This window comes from Phyllobates terribilis, unplaced genomic scaffold, assembly GCF_046119375.1.
Source record: "Phyllobates terribilis strain yellow unplaced genomic scaffold, ASM4611937v1 Scaffold_8__6_contigs__length_399053987, whole genome shotgun sequence".
In the NCBI taxonomy this organism is placed as follows: domain Eukaryota; kingdom Metazoa; phylum Chordata; class Amphibia; order Anura; family Dendrobatidae; genus Phyllobates; species Phyllobates terribilis.
In genome coordinates, this window is record NW_027362768.1 from 360,603,095 (window position 1) to 360,630,353 (window position 27,259).

Consider the following 27,259-nt stretch of genomic DNA (forward strand, 5'->3'; position numbering starts at 1 on the left):
CCCAAGAAAAAAAACAGAGATTTTGGGGGGAAAATACATCCTTAAGAAAATCTAAAAAAAATCTAATATATTTTTAAAAAATATGACATTTTGAAAAAAAAAAAAAAAGAAAGAAAAAAGGCATTTTTTTAGAAAAAAAAATCTAAAAACATCTAATATGGTTAAGTCATTTTTTAAAAAAAAGCAAAACAATGAGCAAAAAAATTAAAAATATAACATTTTTGAAATAAAATGATAGTAAAAATGTTTAAAAAAAATCAAGAAAAAAGTGTTTCTTTTTTTTTTTAAATAATTATAAATAAATAAATAGGGGGGTTGGTTGACTTTAAGCACATGACAATCCGTCAGTGACCATGATGGGCAGGCTTTCAAAGAGGTTAAAGTTCAAGTAGCCTGTCCCTGTGTCGCTATGTCATAAGTAAGTGCTGAAAATTTTTTTTTTTTTTTTTTTTTTTTATTTTTTTAAGTCCTAGACTCCCAGGCTGCTTAGGTTTGGCTGCCAGGGACCTAGTGAGCTAACACAGTAACGTTACTAAACAGCATAGAGGCTGTGGATTTCACTTCTCTCATTGTGCTGTAGTCCTGAGGCAATGACAATCTGTATCACAAGGAAATCATCATGACCCCCACTTCCCCACTCCATCACCATCACCACCCCAACTAGCAGCCAACCAACCCAGCCAGCCACCCACCCTGGTGTAGAAGATGCAAAAAGATACAGAAAAAGTAAAGCTTTTGCTGCTTCTTTTGAAGACTTACTGAGTTCCTTTAAGAAGATTGCTGTCTCCTTGCAGTATAAGTTGTGTTCTGGCTTTGGTCGGGAGGGAAGGGGGGCGGTTGCAGAATAGTGAGAAGAAGAAGAAGAAAAAAAAAAAAGTTGAATAAACAGGAAGAGCTGAGCAGCTCAATCTCACTTTAAAGTGAAAACTCAGTGGAACATTGCCCTTTGTAGGCAACAACAGGGGACGCGCCTGTTAACAGTAGCAATGTCTGCTCCTGCTACATGACAAAGTAACCACAAGAATTCCTCCACTGATTCTCCCCACAAAAAAAATAAAAAATAAATAAAAATTGGAACTTTGCAGGTAATTCACAAGTCGTGGCCGCCGCAGACTCTATTACTGTAACAGATTTGACTTCTCTTTCTTTCTGACCACAAGTCCCATCTGCAGGCACATACCAAACTAATTACATCGGCGGACTGGACCAACAAACAATAAAATACACTTTTTAACCCCCCTTCCTCCTAGACAACTAAATGAGCTCATTGTACAAAAAAAAGTCTTAACCCCCCCCCCACACACACACACCCCTCTTCCTCCTCCTCTCCCTCCTATCCCCCTGTTATGTGATGAAATACACACTACATACTGGGATCTGATGAATACTAGCACTCATATCTTCCACCATGCTGCTTAAAATCATCTTTGTGATGAGATGTCATTGCCGTTTTTTTAACCTCCGCTGTGCCAGGCTTGGAAATCATACTTACGTCTGGCCATTACGGGACTAAAAGTACCAGTATACCCTGGAAGGAATTAGTAAGGCAAGATGGCACCTGTTGTTGTAAAGAAGCTGTAGGTGTGACTTGTCATAAATACTAAAAAAAATTTATGGGGTGTAAAAGCCGCTGTTCTCCTGAATCCGGCGATGTTTTTCTTTTGTTCCTGCGCCTCTCCGTTCCAGAGATATGGCCCTTTCTTTCCGGTATAAAATCTAGTCTTTTTTTAGCCAAGTGGGTGTAGACTTCCTTGGGCGTCACCCACTTGACTAAAAAAGAGTAGATTTAAATACAAGGAAAAAGGGGCCATATCTCAGGAACGGAGAGGCGCAGAAACAAAAGAAAAACATCGCCGGATTCAGGAGAACAGCGGCATTTATACTGAGTAAGAAAATATATATATTCGTTTACGGCAAGTGACAGATCCTCTCAAACGGACCATGAAGTTAGAAAGTGCAGGAGTCCAGAGGTTGCAGAGAATGGTACATTACAATGACAATGTTTATCCCCATTAGAACATTAGAATTTTTTAATCTCATTACTATTATTTCTTATTCGGCCGCATAAGACAATAAAATTTCATTAATACGGCATTTCATAATCCGAAAAGTCTGATAATTCAGCAATGACTGCAGACATAACGTAGAATCTTCGAACATTAGAGACAGAAGACTGTACATTGTCATGATAAAAAAAAGATCATGATTTTAGTAGATTTTTGTTAATATTTAAAAGTTATTCATGCTTATTTTTTTTTATTTTTTTTTGCAGAAACAGCGCCACACATGTCTATAGGCTGTGTCTGGTACTGCAGCTGAGCCGGAACTGGAATATCAGGTATTGCTTTTGGACAACAGTGGCAATATTTAGTGAAAAACTATGTTTTAAAAGAAAGACACCTTGTCTTTTTTAAACAATCATTGATAATAGTAATTAATATATAAGAATTTTGGAACATCTTTTCTTACAACTCTGCATTGTGCTGTTCCTCTGTTTTTCTCCCTCTGAACATATACGAATAGATTGACAATTGGGCGTTACCATTTCTCTTGACAAAGGTGAGTGTCCCTATAGTCTGATACCACCAGCACTGAATAATCAATGTGAGAGTGCGCAGGGGCTACACCCCCAACTGGCTGCACCTCCAACTGGCTGCACCTCCAACTGGCTGCACCCCCAACTGGCTACACCCCCAACTGGCTGCACCCCCAACTGGCTACACCCCCAACTGGCTACACCCCCAACTGGCTGTACCCCCAACTGGCTACACCTCCAACTGGCTGCACCCCCAACTGGCTGCACCTCCAACTGGCTGCACCTCCAACTGGCTGCACCCCCAACTGGCTGTACCCCCAACTGGCTACACCTCCAACTGGCTGCACCCCCAACTGGCTGCACCCCCAAATGGCTACACCTCCAACTGGCTGCACCCCCAACTGGCTGCACCTCCAACTGGCTGCACCCCCAACTGGCTACACCTCCAACTGGCTGCACCTCCAACTGGCTGCACCCCCAACTGGCTACACCTCCAACTGGCTGCACCCCCAACTGGCTACACCTCCAACTGGCTGCACCTCCAACTGGCTGCACCTCCAACTGGCTGCACCCCCAACTGGCTACACCCCCCAGATGCAAGTTTTTTTCCCCCCTAAATTTCCAGGAACAACAACGGAGGAACAGTACAACTCAGCTTTCTAAGAAAAGAAGCTCATGGGACATACTAAGGTTTAGAGCAGGGGTGTAACTACTGTATATTGGGCAGGGGTGTAACTACTGTATATTGGGCAGGGGTGTAACTACTGTATATTGGGTGGAGGTGTGCACCAGGCCATGGAGCCCAGGGGAGCCCAAAGGGGCAATTTGGCCCATATGAGAAGACTAATCCTATTACACTTGGGGATCTGTTAAAGATGTTGGGGTCCACAAACTTGAACTAGGGTTGTTATGGCACCACTAGGAGCCATATGGACTCTGTGGGACACCTCATGGTGCCTATAGGATATCTATCATGAAGGGATATGGGATATAGCCATAATTGGGAATCCTGGTACATGAACATTTTTTCTCTGTGAATTGAGCCCTATTGTGCACTGGTATGCCTCCATGTGAAAATAGAGGCACAGGGAGATATAGCAGGGCCCTACAGACTGCTATAGGTTCTGTAGGACCCTATATACTATACTATATAGGTTCTGTAGGGTCCTATAGACTGCTTTAGTTTTGGTAGGGCCCTATAGACTGCTATAAGTTCTGTGGGACCCTATAGACTGCTATGGATCCTGTGGGGCCCTATAGACTGCTATGGGTTTTGTAGGGCCCTATAGACTGCCATGGATTCTGCAGTGCCCTATAGACTGCTATGGATTCTGTAGGGCCCTATAGACTGCTATGGGTTCTGTGGGGCCCTATAGACTGCTATAAGTTCTGTAGGGCCCTATAGACTGCTATAGGTTCTGTGGGCCCCAATAGACTGCTATGGATCCTGTAGGGTCCAATAGACTGCTACGGGTTCTGTAGGGCCCTATAGACTGCTTTGGGTTCTGTAGGGCCCTTTAAACTGCTTAGGGTTCTGTAGGCCCGTATAGACTGCTATGGATTCTGTTCAGCTCTAAAGACGGCTATGGATTCTGTAAGGCTCTTTAGACTGATTAAGGTTCTGTAGGGCCCTATAGACTGTTATGGGTCCTGTGGGGACCTATATGCTGCTATGGGTTTTGTAGGGCCTTATAGACTGCTATGGATTCTGTAGGGCCCTATAGACTGCTATGGATTCTGTAGGGCCCTATAGACTGCTATGGATTCTGTAGGGCCTTATAGACTGCAATTGATTCTGTAGGGCCTTATAGACTGCAATAGATTCTGTAGGGCCTTATAGACTATGGGTTCTGTAGGGCCCAATAGACTGCTATGGATCTTGTAGGGAACAATAGACTGCAATGGATGCTGTAGTGCACAATAAACTGCTATGGGTTCTGTAGAGCCCTATAGACTGCTTTGGGTTCTGTGGGGCCCTATAGATGGAAATGGGTTCTGTATGCTTAAGTCTTAAGTACCCATTGGACAGATTAGACCTGTATTCACACCTACTTTTTTTTTTAAATATCTCAGTATGAGTAGTTCAGTAAACAACTAAACAAATTTGACTTTCCGACTCAGAAGTCTAATCATAGTCTGTAATTGTGCCGATATGCCGCCATAATGCATCTCTGGAGGTAATAGAACATAAGCAAAAAGAAGAAAAACTAAATCTCCAGCACTTTCCTAGGTTTTATGCCTCACAATATAAAACAATATGTGAATATATATATATATATATATATATATATATATATATATACATATATGTCACAGAACAACGTCAAACGCCACCGTCACAATCGGACATTGCAAAAAAAAAGCGAAACTCCAAGGGAATATTATGACAACCCCCCCCTCAAAAAAAAAGCACAGTTGGAAGAAGAAGACATCAGCTGTGAAGACTTGCAGAAGACTATTCGGTCTGAATCTCCGCATTTTCCCCTATGTGTGCAGAATATATATGAAACGCTCAGAGATAAGGGCTCTTCACTGTGTTTTATAAAGGTCTTCAATCTGTTTGTTTTCTTCTTTTTTTAAAATTTTAGAATTTACATTTTTTTTGTTTTTGCAATTTTTGTTTGTTTTCTAATTTTTTTTTATTTCTTTTTTTTTTTTTTTTTGCAGTTTTTGATCTCTTCTAATTTTTCTTCCCCCCCCCCCCCCCAGTTTTTGTTTATTTATTTTCTTGTTTATTTATTTTCTTCTTTATTTATTGTAACAAAATATGCAGATACATCTGAAGTCGCCTATCGGTGGTGTCTTTCGAGACTCTTCTGAGCCTAAAAATAAGCCCTCTGCTTGGTATCTAAATGACTATAACTTTCGTCCGTGATGCGTTTTCTAGCTCCGAAGAGGTTAAATGATTCATAATTCAGGAGGAGCCCATCTAGCCATGACTACAGATGAGCAAATTGGCTTCTTCTTAATCATCGGAGTTCTGTCTGCTGTCATGTGGGTGACATATCGCAGATATTTAGAATAACGCTGTATCCGGGCGTGCGGAGAGGGTAAACCGTCTGGAAGCCATATTTAATTTATGCACAATGGTGGGGGGGGTTCATCCTATTCCGTGTAGGTAGTCAGAGTTGGGTTGGGGGGGCATAGTGGTTCCTGTCTATGGGAACTAACCGCTTTGGAAGATGTCAGTGGATGTTTACATAGGTCCTTTTTTTTTTTTTCTTCTTTATCGAAGGGAATTTTTTTTCTTTTTTTTTCTTTTTTTTTTTTTTACAAGAATTCATCTTCTTTTGATCTTACATTCAAAGCAACAGAAGCTTGATAGACATGCAAGTCTTAAAGCAAATCCAGACGCTGTAGATAAACCCACGGCATATGACAGGCAGGAGCATCTAAAGCTTATAAAAATGGCTCGAGCAGCATGTCGTCTGAGTATTACAATAGCGGAAATCAAGAGACATATTAGGTAGAACTGATCAGCCACAAAAAAAAAAAAAGATGGTACAAGCAGATGACTGGGGTAGAAGAGGGGGGCGATCTATTTCCCAGAGACGACGGCTTATTTCCAAAGCAAGATGAATTTTATCCCAATAGCCCAGAGGCGGTAAACATTTAGGGCAGATGATATATAGGGGACTTGCATAGACAAGAACTAAAAAAAAACTACATATATAACATATATACACTATCTATATATAGAGACGCATATAATATATACACACTATCTATATACACAGACACGTATAATACAAGGGCCCACCAGTAACATTGACTCTGGTGGCCCACTGTTCAGCTACATGCAGTGCCGGTGTCAGCACCCGGGCAAGTGTCTGGGCCCTGAGCAAGCAGGGGGGGACCACTCGCCATAAGGGGCACTGGTGCACTATGGAGTTGGAGAGTCCTTGCTCAGGGCCCTGGCACTTGCAATACTCGCCTCTCCTCGATCCTCCGCAGCTCAAGCGTCTTCCGCATCTTCAAACACTGTGACGTGTTAAGGCAGAGGGAGTGATTATGTCACTACAGCGCGTCCTCTGCTGTGACAGTGCAGAGAGCCGGAAGACGCTGAGGAGTCCTGACCTGCCGCCAGCGAGGAGAGGTGAGTATTTGATTATTTTTTTTTATGTATGGAGCAATATATATGGGGCCCATTCTGTAAGGAACAATATATGGGGCCCATACTATATGGAGCAATATATGGGGCCCATACTGTATGGAGCAATATATGGGGCCATATTGTATGGAGCAATATATGGGGCCCATACTGTATGGAGCAATATATAGGGCTCTTACTGTATGGAGCAATATATGGGGCCATATTGTATGGAGCTATATATGGGGCCCATACTGTATGGAGCTTATATATGGGGTCCACACTGTATGAAGCTATATATGGGGCCCATACTGTGTGAAGCTATATATGGGGCCCATACTGTATGGAGCTATATACGGGACCCATACTTTATGAAGCTATATACGGGACCCATACTGTATGAAGCTATATACGGGACCCATACTGTATGAAGCTATATATGGGGCCCATACTGTATGGAGCTATATACGGGACCCATACTGTATGAAGCTATATATGGGGCCCATACTGTATGGAGCTATATACGGGACCCATACTGTATGAAGCTATATACGGGACCCATACTGTATGAAGCTATATACGGGACCCATACTGTATGAAGCTATATATGGGGCCCATACTGTATGGAGCTATATACGGGACCCATACTGTATGAAGCTATATACGGGACCCATACTGTATGAAGCTATATACTGGACCCATACTGTATGAAGCTATATACGGGACCCATACTGTATGAAGCTATATACGGGGCCCATACTGTATGGAGCTATATACGGGACCCATACTGTATGAAGCTATATATGGGGCCCATACTGTATGAAACTATATACGGGGCCCATACTGTATGAAGCTATATATGGGGCCCATACTGTATGGAGCTATATACGGGACCCATACTGTATGAAACTATATATGGGGCCCATACTGTATGGAGCTATATACGGGGCCCATACTGTATGAAGCTATATATGGGGCCCATACTGTATGGAGCTATATAAGGGACCCATACTGTATGGAGCTATATACGGGACCCATACTGTATGAAGCTATATATGGGGCCCATACTGTATGAAACTATATACGGGGCCCATACTGTATGGAGCTATATACGGGACCCATACTGTATGAAGCTATATATGGGGCCCATACTGTATGAAGCTATATACGGGACCCATACTGTATGAAACTATATATGGGGCCCATACTGTATGGAGCTATATACGGGACCCATACTGTATGAAACTATATATGGGGCCCATACTGTATGGAGCTATATACGGGACCCATACTGTATGAAGCTATATATGGGGCCCATACTGTATGGAGCTATATACGGGACCCATACTGTATGAAACTATATATGGGGCCCATACTGTATGGAGCTATATACGGGACCCATACTGTATGAAACTATATATGGGGCCCATACTGTATGGAGCTATATACGGGACCCATACTGTATGAAACTATATATGGGGCCCATACTGTATGGAGCTATATACGGGACCCATACTGTATGAAGCTATATATGGGGCCCATACTGTATGGAGCTATATACGGGACCCATACTGTATGAAGCTATATATGGGGCCCATACTGTATGAAGCTATATATGGGGCCCATACTGTATGGAGCTATATACGGGACCCATACTGTATGAAACTATATATGGGGCCCATACTGTATGGAGCTATATACGGGACCCATACTGTATGAAACTATATATGGGGCCCATACTGTATGGAGCTATATACGGGACCCATACTGTATGAAGCTATATATGGGGCCCATACTGTATGGAGCTATATACGGGACCCATACTGTATGAAGCTGTATATGGGGCCCATACTGTATGGAGCTATATACGGGACCCATACTGTATGAAGCTATATATGGGGCCCATACTGTATGAAGCTATATGTGGGGCCCATACTGTATGAAGGACTTAGTGATGCCATAATACTGTATAGAGGACTATACTGTCCGGTCTGCACTGTGCGCTGTGAGGATTCGCAGGTTTCTGAGCTTTTGTAGAATTTACAATAGATATCGCTCATGTAATGTAAGAAGTGAAATCTTCGGCACTGTACTATATATATATATATATATATATACAGTACAGACCAAAAGTTTGGACACACCTTCTCATTTAAAGATTTTTCTGTATTTTCTTGACTATGAAAATTGTACATTCACACTGAAGGCATCAAAACTATGAATTAACACATGTGGAATTATATACTTAACAAAAAAGTGTGAAACAACTGAAAATATGTCTTATATTCTAGGTTCTTCAAAGTAGCCACCTTTTGCTTTGATGACTGCTTTGCACACTCTTGGTAGTTTGTTTAATGAATGTTGAGATGATGTCCTTGTCTGAACACAGTGAAACAAATGTATTTTGCCAACCACTTCTCATGTAGATGGAGTGGAGAGACCATTCATGCAAGGGGGCACACCGGAGGATTGTCCTGTTCTCCTGTGGCCAGTTCAAACTTGCATATATATCTATGTCTGTCTATCTATCTATCTATATAGACTACTATGGATTACGTAAGGCCCTAGAAACTAATATGGATTATGTGGAACCCTATAGACTGCTATGGATTCTGTGGGACCCCATAGACTGCTATGGATTTTGTGGGGCCCTATAGACTGCTATGGATTCTCTGGGACCCCATAGACTGCTATGGATTTTGTGGGGCACTATAGAATGCTATGGATTCTGTGGGGCCCTATAGACTGCTATGGACTCTGTGGGGCCTTATAGACTGCTATGAGTAGGTCGCCCCTTTTTCTAGGAGTCTCCTGGACGTTCCAAGAGAGTTGGCAATTATGATCTATGATACGTGTAGAACAGCCGACTGTTCTGAGAAATTCCTTGTTAAAGGTGTCATTTGGTGAAAACAAGTCATCACCTATCTGTAGGAAAGGTTGTATCTTACCGATCGGTGGAGATCCGACATCTGGGACCCACATCGATTAGCAGAATGGAGAACTTTTATCCTCGATACAAAATGGAGTTGCAGGTCGGTCACCAGAGCGTCGCTCCATTCATTCCATATGGAGCATGTACACTGTTGCTCCATTCTAGCGGGGATAAAAGGGCCCCATTTTGTCAATTGTTGCAGGTCCCAGTGGTCAATCCTCCATTGATCAATAAGGACAGGTGGTCACTTGTTTTTACCAGACACCCGCTTTAGACTGCCCATTCTTTTACCCTACTGGGTCAGAAGACGTGTCTGGCAGATGGTTCTCCCCATGTCCCCATTCTCGATTCCTACTGTCGAATAGTGTAGTCAAGCAAAATATGGCCCAATGGGCTAAATAAAAAAATAAAAATAAGGTACTGAGGTGGTTGTCATCACCTCCTGTTCCTCACTTGGCTTTCAAGAGAATTGAGGTGTCCTACTCCTAGTGGAAGATGATCTGGAGGAAACATCGGAAAACACCAGCGTAACCCAGATACATAAATGTAAGGTGGTTCCAACAGGAGGTAACAAGAGTACAGAACGAAGACTGGAAATTACCAGATGTCAGCCTTCCGTAATTCATCCTAACAAGTCTCAACATAGAGAAGGTCCATCATTTTCTCCAGCCCAGCAGTGAATCAGTTACTTAGACAATTGGCGGTTAGAGCAGGTTGTATAATTACTGCTTGGAGAAGACATTTTTTTCCCACCATGCCGGAAGTGAGCACCCTCTTCTCTGATAATAGTTGTTAATAAATCACACGTAAAAGAACATATACTACTTTCTTGGCCGGGAACAAAGCTTATTTATTTACTGCATTCCTGCAACATTGCACATGGCCAGCTGGGTGAGGCTCTCAAGATCTCTTATGACACGTTGCAAGGAAATTCATCACTTAGGACTTCTAAGCCTGGAGGGGTGCTAAATAATCATTTCTGATAGCCTATCGAATGTCTGAGAAGTTCAAAAACAGGTCAACAAACAATCATCTCCAGCTAGTGGTTGATCACCCACCAGATGTAGGACACTGTGGGGTCAACCACAAATATAATATTTTAGACCAATCACTTGGCTTCTTCTATTTTGCCCCACCTCTGAGTAAGTTACTAATGTCACAATTGTTACTTTCCTAGTCTGGATCTACTAGCTGTTTGCCCACTTCTTGGTTGTGCCAACTCCAAATTTATTTCTACTTATCGGATGTTGTCCAAACCTACTGATTTAGTTTTCATCGGCTTTGTGTTGCCTGATGTCCGAGCAATGAAAGTTCTACACCAGAAGGGGTACGAATGGTTGGGATTAAGTGGGTGAAGCTCCAGATTTTTGTGTACTTTTCTCCAACAAATCTAAAGACTATCCAAAATGTTTTCTCTAATTTCCAAAGTTTCCCACAACTCTTCCTTTTCCTTGTCTGGTAAAAAAAGAAAGAAACACTCATTTGTGGACAATCCTATTTTGTTAGAAAAGTCCTCCAAAAACAAGGTCCTGCTACAGGAACCTTTAAAAATGTGTTGTAATTTGCAAGTATATCTACCAATAAAGACGGTATCTCCTTGCAGCGCCACCTCAGGTGAAATTAAGTATTACATCATCCCGATCAAAATCAATAGATTGTCTATGTCACACATGGACATACTCGGTTTTCCAAAGTTGTAGATACACTTTAACTAGCTAAAACTAATTAAAGGGGTTTACCAGGACTTTTACATTGATGGCCTACACCTAGTATAGGCCATTAATATCTGATCGGTAGGGGTGCGACACCTGGCACTCCCACCGGTGCTGGTGGTGGCTGGAACTGCTCAGTTGTGGAGCTGCACAACACAGTTTGTAAACTGAAAAATGGTCATGGTTGGTTACTGCTTATAAGCCCCCTCATCGAATCATTAGGAGGCGGATGTGTAGTACCCGGCTACAGCAACTAAACAATTGATGAAGCTGTGCAGGTTCACAAATGAGCGCCACCGGCACCAGGAACAGCTGATCGGTGGAGGTGCCGGGTGTCGCACCTCCACCGATCAGACATTGATGACCTATCTTAAGGATTGGCCATCAATGTAAAAGTCCCGGACAACTTCTTTAATGGAGACTTTGTTGTCAGGGCATGCTGGAAATTGTAGTTTTGCAACAGTTTTGGACCCCCAAATGACAACTCTCCAGTGTGCAACAACTCACCCAAACTTGGAAATAAAATCCAACACATGTGGACTATAAAGTCCAAATATGAGTTGCCTAAGAATGAACAGAACAGAAGAAATTACAAATACGATAAAAATATAAATAAGATCCAAAAATGAGACATAAAGAAACGCTAAATCCTTATTTCATTTCATGTGGCCGCTGATTAATTCAAAGCTTGCGGAATATAATAAAGTCTCCGGCACAATTTTGTACTTAGGATTGTTTGTTAATAAACGGGAAAGGCACGGTCTGTGGCAGGTGAAGGGTCATCAGCATTACCGTTACTAATTTAGCCTGCGGTTCTGTCTGATTAAGAACGCCCTTGGGGACGGAGAAGTAAGATCTCCTTTTGTGAGAGGCGATGCCTTCTGAAAATGGTCTTTTCTTCTTTTTTTTTCTTGCATACTAAACACTTTGGAATGTGCGGATTTGAAAACGTAACCAATTTAAAGAGCGGTAATCAAGCTGTTTGCGTCTCATAAAAAGGAAATCATTATTTGTCCAGTTAAAGAAAAAAAAAAGTTAAATTTTCGGTATTTAATTGTGCTTAGTGAGTGTGAATACAGATAATACTGGGCAGATGACTCTTCCATCTTCGACTGGAGAATGTCAGAACTACCATCAACCTTTACAGCAACGCTAGCCAATTGTGCAACTCAACATAATCCTATGGGGTTGGACAGGATGACATTGGAGGTCCCTTCCAACTCCAACATTCTATGATTCTATGGGTTCTGGATACCGATCATCAATTTTAGCCCAAAAGAAAAAGCTAAAGGAACATGATTTATAGAAGACCCGTCACTTGTCATAAATATGTAATTGTTTTACCTGGTGTAAATGCCGCTGTTCTCCTGAATCCGGAGATGTTTTTCTTTTGGTCCTACGCCTCTCCATTCTTGAGATATGGCCTGCTCTTCCCTGAATGCAAAACTAGCCTTTTAGCCAAGCGGGTGTGGTGCTCATCTCTTTTTTTATGGGCGTTTCCTTGGGGACCACTCCCAGCTGGCTAAAAAGAATGGCTTTATATAGAGAGGCCATATCTCAGGAACGGAGAGGCACAAAAATAAAAGAAAAACTTCGCCGCATTCAGGAGAACAGCGGCATTTTTGAGGGGTCCTAAATGGCCGAATAAGTGTCATAAAATTGGTCCTCGTCCGAGTCATCTAACAGGACAAACAGGGTGTTCTTAAAACAGAATATGAAGTTCTCTTTCCTTCCAGGAGAGAACTTATTTCCTTTTTCTTTCCCATGGAGCATTGTCAATAAAACTACTCAGGTGGTCTCCAGAAGGAAAGCCCGTCCTCAAAACAATATACAGACAGTAAAATTAATTTAGTCTGACCAACACCTATGATTTAGAAAAGCTTTAAAGGGGTTGTCTGGCCTTATGGTACAAGTTTGTAGTTACTCTATGTGACTGCATACTTGCGAATCCTCACATTGCTTGCACTGTGCACTGTCAGGATTCTCCGGTGCCGGATTGGTCGGTTCTTTGACCGCAAGTATGTGATTTGCATACATGCGGTCACTTGCAGACTAGACATGCACGGCAAGGCCGTACATGTCTAGTTGGAATGTGGCCGTGAGTATGCATATCACATACTTGCAGTCACATGGCCGCCGCTCCCGGAACTGGCACTGGAGAACCGTCACAGAGCGCAGTGCGCACTCATTCAGTGACCACAGACTTGTACCATAAGGCCGGACAACCCCTTTAAATACTCACTAAAAAGGGTCCTACGCTTATTATCAGCCAGAAATGCAAACTTAAAACTCCATGGGTCTGATTCATCACGACTGGCATTTTGCACACTTGCTGAAGAGTGCGCCTCTTAATGAACTTGTAGTAGGACGACAGAAGTGGTAGTCTGCGTTGTTGATTTTAAAATCAAGAAATCCAGAAGACATTGTACAGGACTGACAATGCGATATATCCTTAACGTATTTCGAAGTTAGACCAACGTCTTCATCAGGAAAACACAATAGCATCAATACTCTTAATGAACTTGGAGCATCTTTCAGCTGCCATGCTCCACAGCAAGAAACGCACTGGAGCACATTTCTTTTGTCATTTATGGTACTATCGTAGCGTAAATTATAATGAATTTAGCCAGCCCTTTACCCATGACATTCCATCCATTTAAGAAAAAGCTGGCGGGGCTGAGGTATTAAATTCACATAAGTTTTGTAAAAGTGCAAAGTTTGCGACATTTCAAAAAGTTTTGCGCCAGAATTCAAAATAATTGATGAATTCTTTATATTCCAATGCATACCACCATTGTTACCCTCATTAAATCACTACCTATACTGATTATACACTGCTCAAAAAAATAAAGGGAACACTCAAATAACACATCCTAGATCTGAATGAATGAAATATTCTCATTGAATACTTTGTTCTGTACAAAGTTGAATGTGCTGACAAAAAAATCACACAAAAATCATCAATGGAAATCACATTTATTAACCAATGGACGCCTGGATTTGGAGTCACCCCCAAAATTAAAGTGGAAAAACACACTACAGGCTGATCCAACTTTGATGTAATGTCCTTAAAACAAGTCAAAATGAGGCTCAGTATTGTGTGTGGCCTCCACGTGCCTGTATGACCTCCCTACAATGCCTGGGCATGCTCCTGATGAGGTTGCGAATGGTCTCCTGTGGGATCTCCTCCCAGACCTGGACTAAAGCATCCGCCAACTCCTGGACAGTCTGTGGTGCAACGTGACGTTGGTGGATGGAGCGAGACATGATGTCCCAGATGTGCTCAATCGGATTCAGGTCTGGGGAACAGGCGGGCCAGTCCATAGCTTCAATGCCTTCATCTTGCAGGAACTGCTGACACACTCCAGCCACATGAGGTCTGGCATTGTCCTGCATTAGGAGGAACCCAGGGCCAACCGCACCAGCATATGGTCTCACAAGGGGTCTGAGCATCTCATCTCGGTACTTAATGGCAGTCAGGCTACCTCTGGCGAGCACATGGAGGGCTGTGCGGCCCTCCAAAGAAATGCCACCCCACACCATTACTGACCCACTGCCAAACCGGTCATGCTGAAGGATGTTGCAGGCAGCAGATCGCTCTCCACGGCGTCTCCAGATTCTGTCACGTCTGTCACATGTGCTCAGTGCGAACCTGCTTTCATCTGTGAAAAGCACACGGTGCCAGTGGCGACTTTGCCAATCCTGGTGTTCTGTGGCAAGTGCCAAGCGTCCTGCACGGTGTTGGGCTGTGAAAACAACCCCCATCTGTGGACGTCGGGCCCTCATACCACCCTCATGGAGTCGGTTTCTAACCGTTTGTGCAGACACATGCACATTTGTGGCCTGCTGGAGGTCATTTTGCAGGGCTCTGGCAGTGCTCCTCCTGTTCATCCTTGCACAAAGGCGGAGGAAGCGGTCCTGCTGCTGGGTTGTTGCCCTCCTACGGCCCCCTCCACATCTCCTGGTGTACTGGCCTGTCTCCTGGTAGCGCCTCCAGTCTCTGGACACTACGCTGACAGACACAGCAAACCTTCTTGCCACAGCTCGCATTGATGTGCCATCCTGGATGAGCTGCACTACCTGAGCAACTTCTGTGGGTTGTAGAGTCAGTCTCATGCTACCACGAGTGTGAAAGCACAACCTACATTCAAAAGTGACCAAAACATCAGCCAGAAAGCATTGGTACTGAGATGTGGTCTGTGGTCCCCACCTGCAGAACCACTCCTTTATTGAGGGTGTCTTGATAATTGCCAATATTTTCCATCTATTGTCTATTCCATTTGCACAACAGCATGTGAAATTGATTGTCAATCAGTGTTGCTTCCTAAGTGGACAGTTAGATTTCACAGAAGTTTGATTCACTTATATTCTGTTGTTTATGTGTTCCCTTTATTTTTTTGAGCAGTGTATAAGGGGGCAAAAACGCAGACATTTTTTACATTTTTTTTTAGATACAAAAAGAAAAAAAGAACAAAACGACCCAAGTGGTTAAAAGAAGAACTATCGGTGGTGGAAGCGTTCTTTCAGCCATGCGGGTCCTTTATGATGACACATCCTTCATTATCAGGGAACAATGTGGATACAGTCACAAAAAAAAAACAACAACCGTCTCAGCCTCTTATTAGATTTGCTTTGGACTTGAATGTCACAGTAGACCTTGACTGTAAAATAGCTGGGGCCCTAATTGCTTTAATTGCTAGAAGTTGTGCAGGCAGGTGTAACCTGATCTCAGGGCTATTGTACGGTGCAGGAACAACACGGGAATGTTTACACAGTGGTTGGAGTTTAATAGACAGTGCAGCGAGCTTTCAGACAATCTGCAAATGCAGGACAATGGGGGTGACCTACTAATGCGCTCCTCGCACCGAGTTTTTGTTCATGATAATATGGAAACGTTCCAAACATCGCTGACCTTTGCCGAACGTCTGACTAGATGGTAATCTGTAATTATGCGACATTTCCAACCTGCAGCAACTTATGGGTTAACATTTCGCTTCTGCTCTTCTGTTCCCAGACACTCGATGGAGAATTTATTTTATTTTATTTATTTTTTTCCAGATCTGACAGCTCCGAGTCCCTTTGTTGGGAGTACTCTGTGGATTTCCAAAATGTTTCCACCACTCCAAAATAAATTATAGGGGCCGTCCCCCAAAATAAATATTCATTTACTCGCGCAAAACTCAACGAGTTTATCAGGTTTTTTTTTCGGTTAAAAAAAATAATAATTTGATTCATTATGGCATTGACATATTTGCTGATATTCTTTTGATTTGCTTTCAGAATTTGTTGGAAATGAGAAAAAAAAAAATTTCTCCAGAAACAGTGACACTCTTGGGTCGCATCTGCAGCTTAGTTTTGTTTAAAAGGGTTGTCCAGAATTAAAATCCTTAGGATAATTCATCAATATTAGATCTGTGGGGGTGGGACACCCGACACTTCCACCAATCAGCTGCTACTAGGTGCACCACAGCTCCGTTTATTGTGTAGTGGCCACTTAAGGGTATTGCAGCCGAGATCCTACTGAAGTGAATGGGAGCCGAGCTGCAGTATCTAAAAAAGGACACCAAACAGTGTACTAAGCTGCGGTATTCTGGCACCGTAATAATAATAATTTTATTTCTATAGCGCCAACATATTCCGCAGCACTTCACATTTTAGAGGGAACTTGTACAGACAATAAAAGACATTACAGAATAAAAATAATCACCTAAGTCAATAGATACCAAGTGGAGTGAGGGTCCTGCTCGCAAGCTTACAATCTATGAGTACACTGTGTACCTGTCACGCAAGGTGAGGGAAAGACTAAGTGCACAATGACGGGAAGCGGGGAAGGGAGCCCAACAACTAGGGAAAGGGGGAGTGGAGACCCCTAGGCAGATCTAATATCACCCAGCCTACCCTACCATCCCTACATAGGTTCCACACCTATCCCAGAGTAGGACCCTAATCCCTGAATGTCCCTAGAGCTAGGCCCAAGATAGGGAGGGGTGAGGAATAGCTACAAACTAAAGACAACAAGTTAAACAAACAAAGGGGATACACTTAGCTTGAGCAGACACCAGAGAGATAACGCCAACTGTCCTCCAAGGGCACCAGAGAAGAAACTAGTGCTCCAAGCCTGCATAGAGGTACATAGAACTGAGAGGTTTTAACTACCAAATCGGGTGTGTCAATCAGCAGCAGAAGGTAAAGGTCGCTGTTGGGTCCTAAAAGGAAGAAGGCTATAACTATGCTACAGAGATGAAAGGATCAAGAAGGTGTCTGCAATGCCAAGCGCAGTGACCTTCTACAGCTGGATCCAGAGCGACTGTCTGTCACACCTGACACACCCGTGACAGTACTTGGTAACAGCTGATTGGTGGAGGTGCCAGGTGTCCTGCACCCAAGGACCTGATACTAATTCCAGAAATGAGACACACTCATACCTCCCTCTTTCACACGGACAGTCCCTACTTTTGACACAAAAACTCTTTTTACTACTTTAGACTCAGGATTTGGACCTTGAAATTTCTATCTTTTGAGAAAAAAATTGTAAAGAGAAAAGATAAGAATTAATAAAATAAATAGATCTTACAACTATAAGTGTCCCTTTGTGACCATTCAAATAGTTTTGGGATTCTTGGGGATGTTACGACAAGTTAAAGGGGATGTCTGATGGAAAGAAGTTATTACGTATCCGTAGGATAGGTGATAACTTGTTCATCGGTGAGGGTCCAACTGTTGGCACCTGCATTGATTGGCAGAACGGGGCACTTCTATCCCCGGTAGAATGGAGTGGCAGTGTGCACGTTCCACCACTACTCCATTCATACCCTACGGTGCTGCGCTCAGCATAATAAACCAGCCCAAAATAAAATGAAAGGAGCGGCGGTCGGGCATGCTCACTCCATCCTCACGGGAATTAAAGTGCCCCATTCCGCTGATCAGTACTGGTCCCACCGATCTACAAGTTCTTTTCACCGGAATACCCCTCTAACAAAAAGTTGAACTCCGCGGATCTGCAGCAAATAGAGAAGAATTATTTCCATCTCCTTCTACAGTCACAATCTGATCCTTAAAGGTTTCGAGTTTCTCACATCCCAGGGTTTATTGTTTGTTACATGCAAGTATTTCTAGTTGAAGACTTGGTGTCAATGGGAAGATTTAATATAAACTAGCGGAGGCCCCAGGGAGGAACACAGAGGGGGAGAAAGTAAACATCGCCCCCCAAGTTCCCTATGTGCAGTCGGTGCCTGGTACCACCAGGTGCCCTCTTCTCTGGGGAGGTCAGTGCAGCTATGCAGACTCTGACAGGTTCAGTTTACAGCAGGTCTCAGTCTTTGTTTGTATATGCCGGCCCTGCTTGCTGCCAGCGTAACAACAGATGGCAGAGAAAAGCTTCATTCTGACTGCACAGATACTCCGCAAACAAAATTCTTACTTTTTCATAAAGTCGCTATGTCTGACATAATGGAAAGAGTCATTACTTTCAGGAAAAATACTGGAAAGAAAAAAAACCCTTTTAAGATGCAAAAAAAAAAAAACGTATTTAAAGGGCCACACCTTGAAAAAAAAAAGATAAAATTATTATTTATTATTAATTTAAACTGAGCACCTTCTCCAATTGATTCTGGAACAGTTTTTCTTTTTCTTCTGTGCCCCTTTGTTCCAAAGTTATGCTCTTGGGTGTATATCACAGAACTGCTCGTGGGCGTTTGCCGTTTCTCTTCTGATGTTAGCCAATCAAAGCAAAGCCACGCCCACACAGAACTTCTGCAGTACATGCCCAGTTGGTTGATGGGAAAAATTCCATAGTTTTTCTCCAGTGGGCATAACTTTGGAACAGAGGGTCACAGAATAAAAAGAAAAACTGTTCCGGAATCGGTGGAAATTCACCAATTGGAGGAGGTGATGAATTTAAATGTGAAAGGGCGTATTTAATTTACAGACTTGAATGAGACCACATTCAGATCTGGCTGTGATACAACACAAAGGTAGTTTGACCTGAACACCCCTTTCCAATATGACGCTAAAGCTGGACAAACACATAAAATAGTTGTTGGCTGTAATTTTCAATCTCTCCCAATTCCTTCATACAAAGAGCCGCTGCCAGATTATACTGGCAGCAGCTTATTTCCCACCAAACAAAAGTATTGGGCAAATTAATTCCAAGGGCTGGATCTTTCCTTCCACATTGGCTCATGCTATCCTATGCTCCCCAGTTGGGATGAAGAGTGCCCAATGCTTATAAACCAACACAAGAAAACATCTTTTGCAGAAGAGAACGGCTGGTCACCTCAATTCCTGACTGGTTGCCTTCTTGGCCAATACTGCAAAGCAAGTGAAGAAGAAAAACTCTCCATCTAGTGGGTAAGCAAATATGGGCCCTTCTGCCCAAGGTCCCATGGGCTGCTTCTATAATAGCTATGGTTATTTCCAGGAAGGGAGACAAACCAAGAAATGGCCCAACCTAATGTCTAGCTAAGCCGGACAATCAAACGAGAAGCCAAAAATGCCGGCAAGTATGAGATAGTTTGCAGGACTCCTATCCAGTGGACAAGGAATACTGACCTGAGTGCTGGACCAGTGTCCTGTGAATTTATTCAATCATTTCCATTGATGACCAATCTTTAAGATAGGTTACCAAAATCAGATGGTCTAGCACCTCCACCAATCATATGTTTGCAGCTCCCGCTGCGACTGGATCTACACTGTGTGCAGTGCCGAAACAGCACAACTCTATACACTGTGTAATGGCCGTTCTCGGGTACTGCAGCACAACTCCTATTCAATTCAATAGGATCTGAGCTGCAGTATCTAAGAGCAGCTACTACACAGCGCTGTTCCTGCTCTGTAGATTACATATTTCCAGAGCTGAACAATGAGGGTATCAATGTCTGGATATCAGACGCCCACTGATGACCTATTCTAAGTAAAGCAAAACCAAAGAAATGAGCCGGAGCATAAGTTGGTTCCTTGTTCACTGATGGTCTCATGGATTTTTACGGTTTCTACCATGCAATTTGCATTTCCGATCTTTATTTCCTTTTTCAGACCAAGAATTATCAGAAATTTCAATGAAACTATTGTGACACCCCCTCCCCCCCCAGCACTTTGGTCTTCGACTCTCTTTCTAATGGCTTTAATATATGAAATTACCAGGTAAGTCGCTGCACATCGGGCAGGAAATTAATGATAATTTCTCATTTACGAAGCCTTATCTACATCAGGCCTCAAGAGCTGACCAGCCATAGTTTAATGGGATCTCAAATTAACACGTAATTAAACAATTAACGTCGCCGTATGTGAGCAAGTAGTAACAAAATCTGGTTTATTATTGGCAAATCAGGTCAAGTCACCAATCCCTGCAAACTGGAGCCGTGCACGATGTGTCCCTACTGGATTAACGTACGTGGTGCACAATGAAGGAATGCACGGCCCAGCTCGGTCAATGAAGAGGTCGACGTGACCTAAAGCTCTCACAGACATTTTGAATCATGAGCTGTGATAAGAAGAAACTGACTACTCCCGAGGTGATGTTCACTTCTGCCGTTTAGCTCAGATCTTGAGCGGAATAATTTAAGATAAAGAAATTCTTCTTTCTACTGTGGTCCCCAATGGTTCATTTTTGAGGGATGAAGACCATACATGGTTCTAAAATCATCCCACCCATCCTAAAAGGAGCTGTAGACTACACTGACTCCAGACATCAAGTCAGTTTGAGCCCCAACAATATAAATGCTCTGAACAATGTAAAGGGGGTGTCCAGTTTGGAAAATCCAATTTCACATCCCCCTTAGTTCAGGATCTTCAGAGTTGAGAGCGATAACAAGGCTGTCTCTGTATCTGGAGGACCTGACCTGTCCTTCATTACACACACCTCATTGATTTAATAAGCAATGTGGAATATTTTATTTTCCATGTGTTGGCGCTGCACACTTATGCTACTCACTTGTCCCAGCACAAGTGCTGGGCCTGGCTCCCTTATCCTATGACCACCTTCCTTTGAAGGAGACCATGCCAGGGTTCTCGGGTAATCCGGTGAAATTCTCTTTACATCATCATCCTAGGTCAGTTTTTGGCCAAAGTGCTTAGGTATCAATTAAGATTGTTTCAGTTCCCTCAAGTTTGTTAGGAGTTTGCAGCTAGTTTGTTTGGCCCAGCTCCATCCAGGTGTCTATCATCTCCTCTGCTTCTTCTGACTTTCATGCTACAACTAGCGTTATTTCCAAGCTCAGTCCATTTTACTTAGGTATTATCCACACCAACCTCTCAGTAAGCAAGTTACCAACTTATTACAACTGTTCACCCCTGGCCACTGCAATCAAGGTAACGCATCTCTCAAAGTGAATCTCCAGTTTGCGTATACTTCATTGCATTCCTGCAATTAACCATTATTTTGCTGGAAGATACCAGACCGCATTTACTTCTTGGTAACTTGTATGTTTAATCACTGCCCTGCTGGAAGATATCAGACTGTATTCCTGTGATTAACTGCTTCCCTGACAAAAGATACCAGTTTCCTATTCTGCTACTGTTCCTGTGTGATATTCACATGTCTGAATCTGCTTCATCTGTGCTACAGATTCCATTTGTTAATCTCCTGGAGAACAAAAGGTTCAATCACTGGTGTCATGGAGGTGACTCGCATGCCTCCTCAGTGCCGACCTACTCACCATGGTCACCGCGCGGCTTCTCCTCGCATCAGGTCAGCTTGCTGGGGTTTGTATCCTGCTGCACTCCTTTGCATTACTTCTAAAACATGGTAGTTCCATCTGGCCTTAGGAGCGCATGGCCAGTCTCTGCAGGAATCTACCCCTGCTGTGTCCTGCAGTGATTTGGCTCCCCAGCCTTTCCCAAGCGAGCAGGCTCTATTTAAGGCAGCTCCTCTCTCCACCCCTTGCTCGAACGTGTTTTATGCTCTCTGTATCTATGGGCATGCAATCTCCTATATCCAGCTTCCCGTTAACGACCCAGTCTGTTTACCCATCTTGCCTGACCTCTCCGCTTCTGACCCCGGTTACGTTTTCTGATCCTGTGCTGCCTGCCCTGACCTCTGACTGTCTGTCTTCGCCCCTGTCTCGCCCCCTATGCCGTGTACCCATTGGTCAGCTGCCACAGTCCTGAGGACTGCCCTGGGGTGGCACCTGGCGACTACCTGCAGCCAAGCCTAACCTCACCACCAGAGGCTCTAGTGAACACCAGGTAGTCACTTAGTCACGTCCATCCAGGGTAAGCCCAGCCAGTGGCGCAGCGGGTCCACACCCACCAGCGTTACAACTGGAAATTTAACGTGTCAGATCCTGTATGGGTCCTTTAGAGGGCTCGTTATACTATTGAACATCTATTCAACTGGCTCATGAGCCCTAAAGGGGGCCAAACACATTAAATTCATTTTGCTGGAAACTGATAATTTTGGCAGGATAGGCCAAACACCTAATGTATATGGCAGAGTCCCAATTCTCCCTTGATGGCAGATTTTCCAAAATAAAAAATGTTCGGGCATGTTGGAGTCATAGAAGATAAGCCAACGACAGTGATGTCTGGCAGCAACTTATTTCTCTTTCTACGTGCAAACTTGAATGACAGCTATCTAGAACATCAGGATGACCCCCTTATGTTTGTATAATGCTGAGGTTCATTGTGTTGAGACGTTCTCTACTGGTTCATATATAAATGCCAGCAGACAAGTGGGATTGGACCAAACCAGGCTAGTACTCTCCTCTCTATTGGTCCTATAGTGGGCGCATAAGCTTTGTTCTGAGTGCTTACACCCCCACCTCTACCCATGGTGGGCCCTACAAGGGGCACATAGGATTCCTCATAAATTCTTATACCCCCACTCACCATGATGGGCCCTATTATGGGCACTTAGACCCCCTCATGGGTGCTTACACTCCTCTCCCCAGGAGTGCCTTATAGTGCACACACAGGCTTCCCACATGAATCGATATACCCCACTCACCTTGCCCCACTGGGCCTTATGGTGGGCAAATAGGATCCCTCATGCTCACACCCCTGTCCCAACGATAAGCCATACAGCATGGGTGCTTATACCCTCTTTCCCTTCGATGGACTCTACAGCTCCCTAATGGTGGCTTACATCCCCTCTCCCCAGATTGGCCCCTATAGTGCACATAGGCTTCCTCACGGGTGCTTACACCCCCTCTCCTCTATAGTGAGCATTTCATTGGTACTTACACTCCCCTTTCGTCAGGATGGGTCCTATAGTGGGTGTATCGGGTCCCTCATGGGTGCTTACACCTCCCTGTTGCAATGATAGGGCCTATAGTGGGAACACAGGCTCCTTCGTGAGTGCTTACGTCCCCTTCTTCAAACAATGGGCCATGTAGTGGGAACATAGACTACCTCATGGGTGTTTCCACCCTCTTTCCCATTGATGGATTCTATAGTGGGTGCATCAGCTCCCTCAAGGTGACTTACACCCCCTCTCCCCAGGCTGGCCGCTATATTGCACGCATAGGGTCCCTCACGGGTGCTTAGACCCCCTCTCACCAGGATGGCCCCTATAGTGAGCATTTCATTGGCACTTACACTCCCCTTTCTTCAGGATGGGTCCTATAGTGGGTGCATTGACTCCCTCATGGGTGCTTACACCCCCCTGTTCTAATGATGGGACCTATAGTGGTAACACAGGCTCCTTCGTGAGTACTCACGTGCCCCTCTTCCCACAATGGGCCATGTAGTGGGAACATACACTCCCTCATGGGTGCTTACATCCGCTTTCCCATTGATGTATTCTACAGTGGGTTTTATCAGCTCCCTCATGGTGGCTTATATCCCCTCTCCCCAGGTTGCCCCCTATATTGCACACATAGGGTCCCTCATGGGTGCTTACACCCCTTCCCTAAGCACTTACATTGGAATTTACACCCCCCTCTCCCCACAATGGACCCTCTAGTGGGCACATACAGGGGCGTAACTACAATGGGTGCACTGGAGCCTAAGGGGCCCAAATAGTCCTTTTGACCTATATGAAAAGACCAATACAATGAAAGACTTGCAATAATTGGGGGCCCCCGTTGGGAGTTTTCGCATTGGGGCCCATGAGCTTCAAGTAACGCCACTGGGCACATAGATTATAGGGGTAGGCACCAATGTCACATACTCCAATCTACAGCTACTAAACCATCAGCATTATATTTATCCTTGAAATGTATTAAAAAATAAAAGCAGCAGATTAGGCACACAAAAATAAAATAAAAAAAAGATCGAAAAGCCTTCGGCTGACAAACATCTACTCCCGGCACATTACTTAAATTGAGTAAAGAAATGAACAAGTCTCGCCACACAAAACAGCTCCTCGAAACCCCTCTTTCCTGTTATTGAAAGAAAATTGTGTTTATTGCTCCTCCAGCGCAGTGTAAACTCATAAGCGCCAACAGAGACTACAAGGAAAACTGTCAACTAAATATTGTTTCCATCGCGAGCCATTCTTCCGAGTCAATTACGCCTTTCAACTTCTGGGGCATTGTATGATAAACGGGCAGTAAAAATCATTCGCATTAATATACCATGGTGCCTTCCCTGCAAAAGGTAATTAAAGAAGTAAATGAGTCATAAGACTAGACGTATTAGCTGCAAAATGAAAAGCAACTGGGCTGCTACATAAAAATATGTACCATTAAGATACTGCATTTTCATCCTCCCGTAATCAGCCGCACCAGACTAATCCAGCTCGGCGCTAAGTCCATCAGCAACTGTTTTCCTTGTTTTCTCCATGGCTGATTCAGAATAAATACTCTAATAAGATTTTAGACAGTTTAGAAAATCTTTTTTTTTGTTCCCCTCCTCTCTAAATAAAAGATGACAAGGACAGCTTAGCCCTATTGTGTGTCAAAAGGTAACAATCAAGACAATCTTTCTATAGAAACTAATGGCATGGCTGCGTAGGTCCTAATATAACAAGAAAAATGATACCTTATTTGTAGTAATCGGATATACCAGTGCTGAGGAATCAAGTTTTGAAGCCTGGAGTGCATTGGGGGCGTGTCAATGCATTTGGAATCCATCAACACAACACGCCCGTAGTGCACTGCCAATCTCATTTGCATGCAACTTTAAAGTTTGATTTCTCAGCTATGACACATCGGATTGCTACAAGAAAGGTATTATTTTTATTGTTGTGCTAGGACCTATATGGCCATACCACTTGTTTCAATATTAAAATTGTTCTGAAGTGTTCCCTTTAAGATCGCTTATTACCCACAATGGAAGAGCATTTGATATATGGACATCAAGAGTGCAATTCCTGAGTTCACGAGGGTTTTATTTTTTTCTCCTATTCTGGATTATTTGATATCGTTACATATAAGATTGTGTACTCTGCTATTGAAGTACGTACATACACACGTGGTCAAAATTGTTGTTACGCCCTCATTTAATGAAAGAAAAACCCACAATGGTCACAGAAATAACTTTAATCTGACAAAAGTAATAATAAATTAAAAATCTATGAAAATGATCAAATGAAAGTCAGACATTGCTTTTCTGCTTCCACGGAAATTTTAAAAAAATATTAACCTCATGAAATCGGCCTGGACAGAAATGATGGTTCTTCTTAACTTAACATTTTGTTGAACGACCTTTTGAGGCAATCACTGCAATCAAACGATTCCTGTAACTGTCAATGAGACTTCTGCACCTCTCGACAGGTATTTTGGCCCACTCCTCATGAGCAAACTGCTCCAGCTGTCTCGTGTGTGAAGGTTGCCTTTTCCAGACTGTTTCAGCTCTTTCCAAAGATGCTCAATAGGATTTAGGTCAGGGCTCATAGAAGCCACTTCAGAATAGTCCAATGTTTTCCTCTTCGCCATTCTTGGGTGTTTTTAGCTGTGTGTTTTGGGTCATTATCCTGTTACAAGACCCATGACCTGCGACTGAGACCAAGCTTTCTGACACTGGGCAGCACATTTCTCTCTAGAATCCCTTGATAGTCTTGAGATTTCATTGTACCCTGCACAGATTCAAGACACCCTGTGCCACATGCAGCAAAGCAGCCCCAGAACATAACAGAGCCTCCTCCATGTTTCACAGTAGGGACAGTGTTCTTTTCTTGATATGCTTCATTTTTCTGTCTGTGAACATAGAACTGATGTGCCTTGCTAAAAACTTCAATTTTTGTCTCATCTGTTCATAGGACATTCTCCCAGAAGCTTTGTGGCTTGTTAACATGTAGTTTAGCAAATTCCAGTCTGGCTTTTTTATGATTTTTTTCAACAATGGTGTTCTCCTTGGTCGTCTCCCATGAAGTCCACTTTGGATCAAACAACGACGAATGGTGCAATTTCACACTGATGTTCCTTGAGCTTGAAGTTCACCTTTAATCTCTTTAGAAGTTTTCCTGGGCTTTTTTGTTACCATTCGTATTATCCGTCTTTGATTTGCCATCAATTTTCCTCCTGCGGCCACGTCCAGAGAGGTTGTTTACAGTCAGATTTCTGAATAATATGTGCAACTGTAGTCACAGGAACATCAAGCTGCTTGGAGATGGTCTTATAACCTTTACCTTTAACATGCTTGTCTATAATTTTCTTTCTAATCTCCTGAGACAACTCTTTCCTTTGCTTCCTCTGGTCCATGTTGAGTGTGGCACACACCATGTCACCAAACAGCACAGTGAGTATCTGTAGCCCTATATACAGGCACAGTGAGTATCTGCAGCCCCTATATACAGGCCCACTGACTGATTACAAGATTGTAGACACCTGTGATGCTAATCAGTGGACACAACTTGATTTAACATCTCCCTTTTGTCACATTATTTTCAGGGGTACCATCATTTCTGTCCAGGCCGATTTCATGAGTTTATTTTTTTTTTTTAATTCTGTGGAAGCAGAAAAGCAATGTCTGACTTTCATTTGTTCATTTTCATAGATTTTTAATTTATTATTACTTCTGTCAGATTCAAGTTATTTCTGTGACCATTGTGGGTTTTTCTTTCATTAAACGAGGGGTACCAACAATTTTGACCACGTGTGTACATACTG

The 27,259-nt window shown here is 43.2% G+C and overlaps 1 protein-coding gene across 13 annotated transcripts in view; it reads right to left on the bottom strand.

The window, feature by feature from the left end:
- Positions 1-27,259, bottom strand: part of FOXP1 (forkhead box P1) — an 809,982-nt gene that overhangs the window by 207,224 nt on the left and 575,499 nt on the right. Inside the window, exon 1 of one of the 13 annotated variants that reach the window (XM_073644755.1) lies at positions 760-891. The exons of the other annotated variants lie outside the window; for them this stretch is intronic. The gene's annotated coding sequence lies outside the window, so the exon portion shown is untranslated. Of the gene's footprint in view, positions 1-759; positions 892-27,259 lie in introns of those variants that run through there. 13 annotated transcript variants of the gene reach the window in all.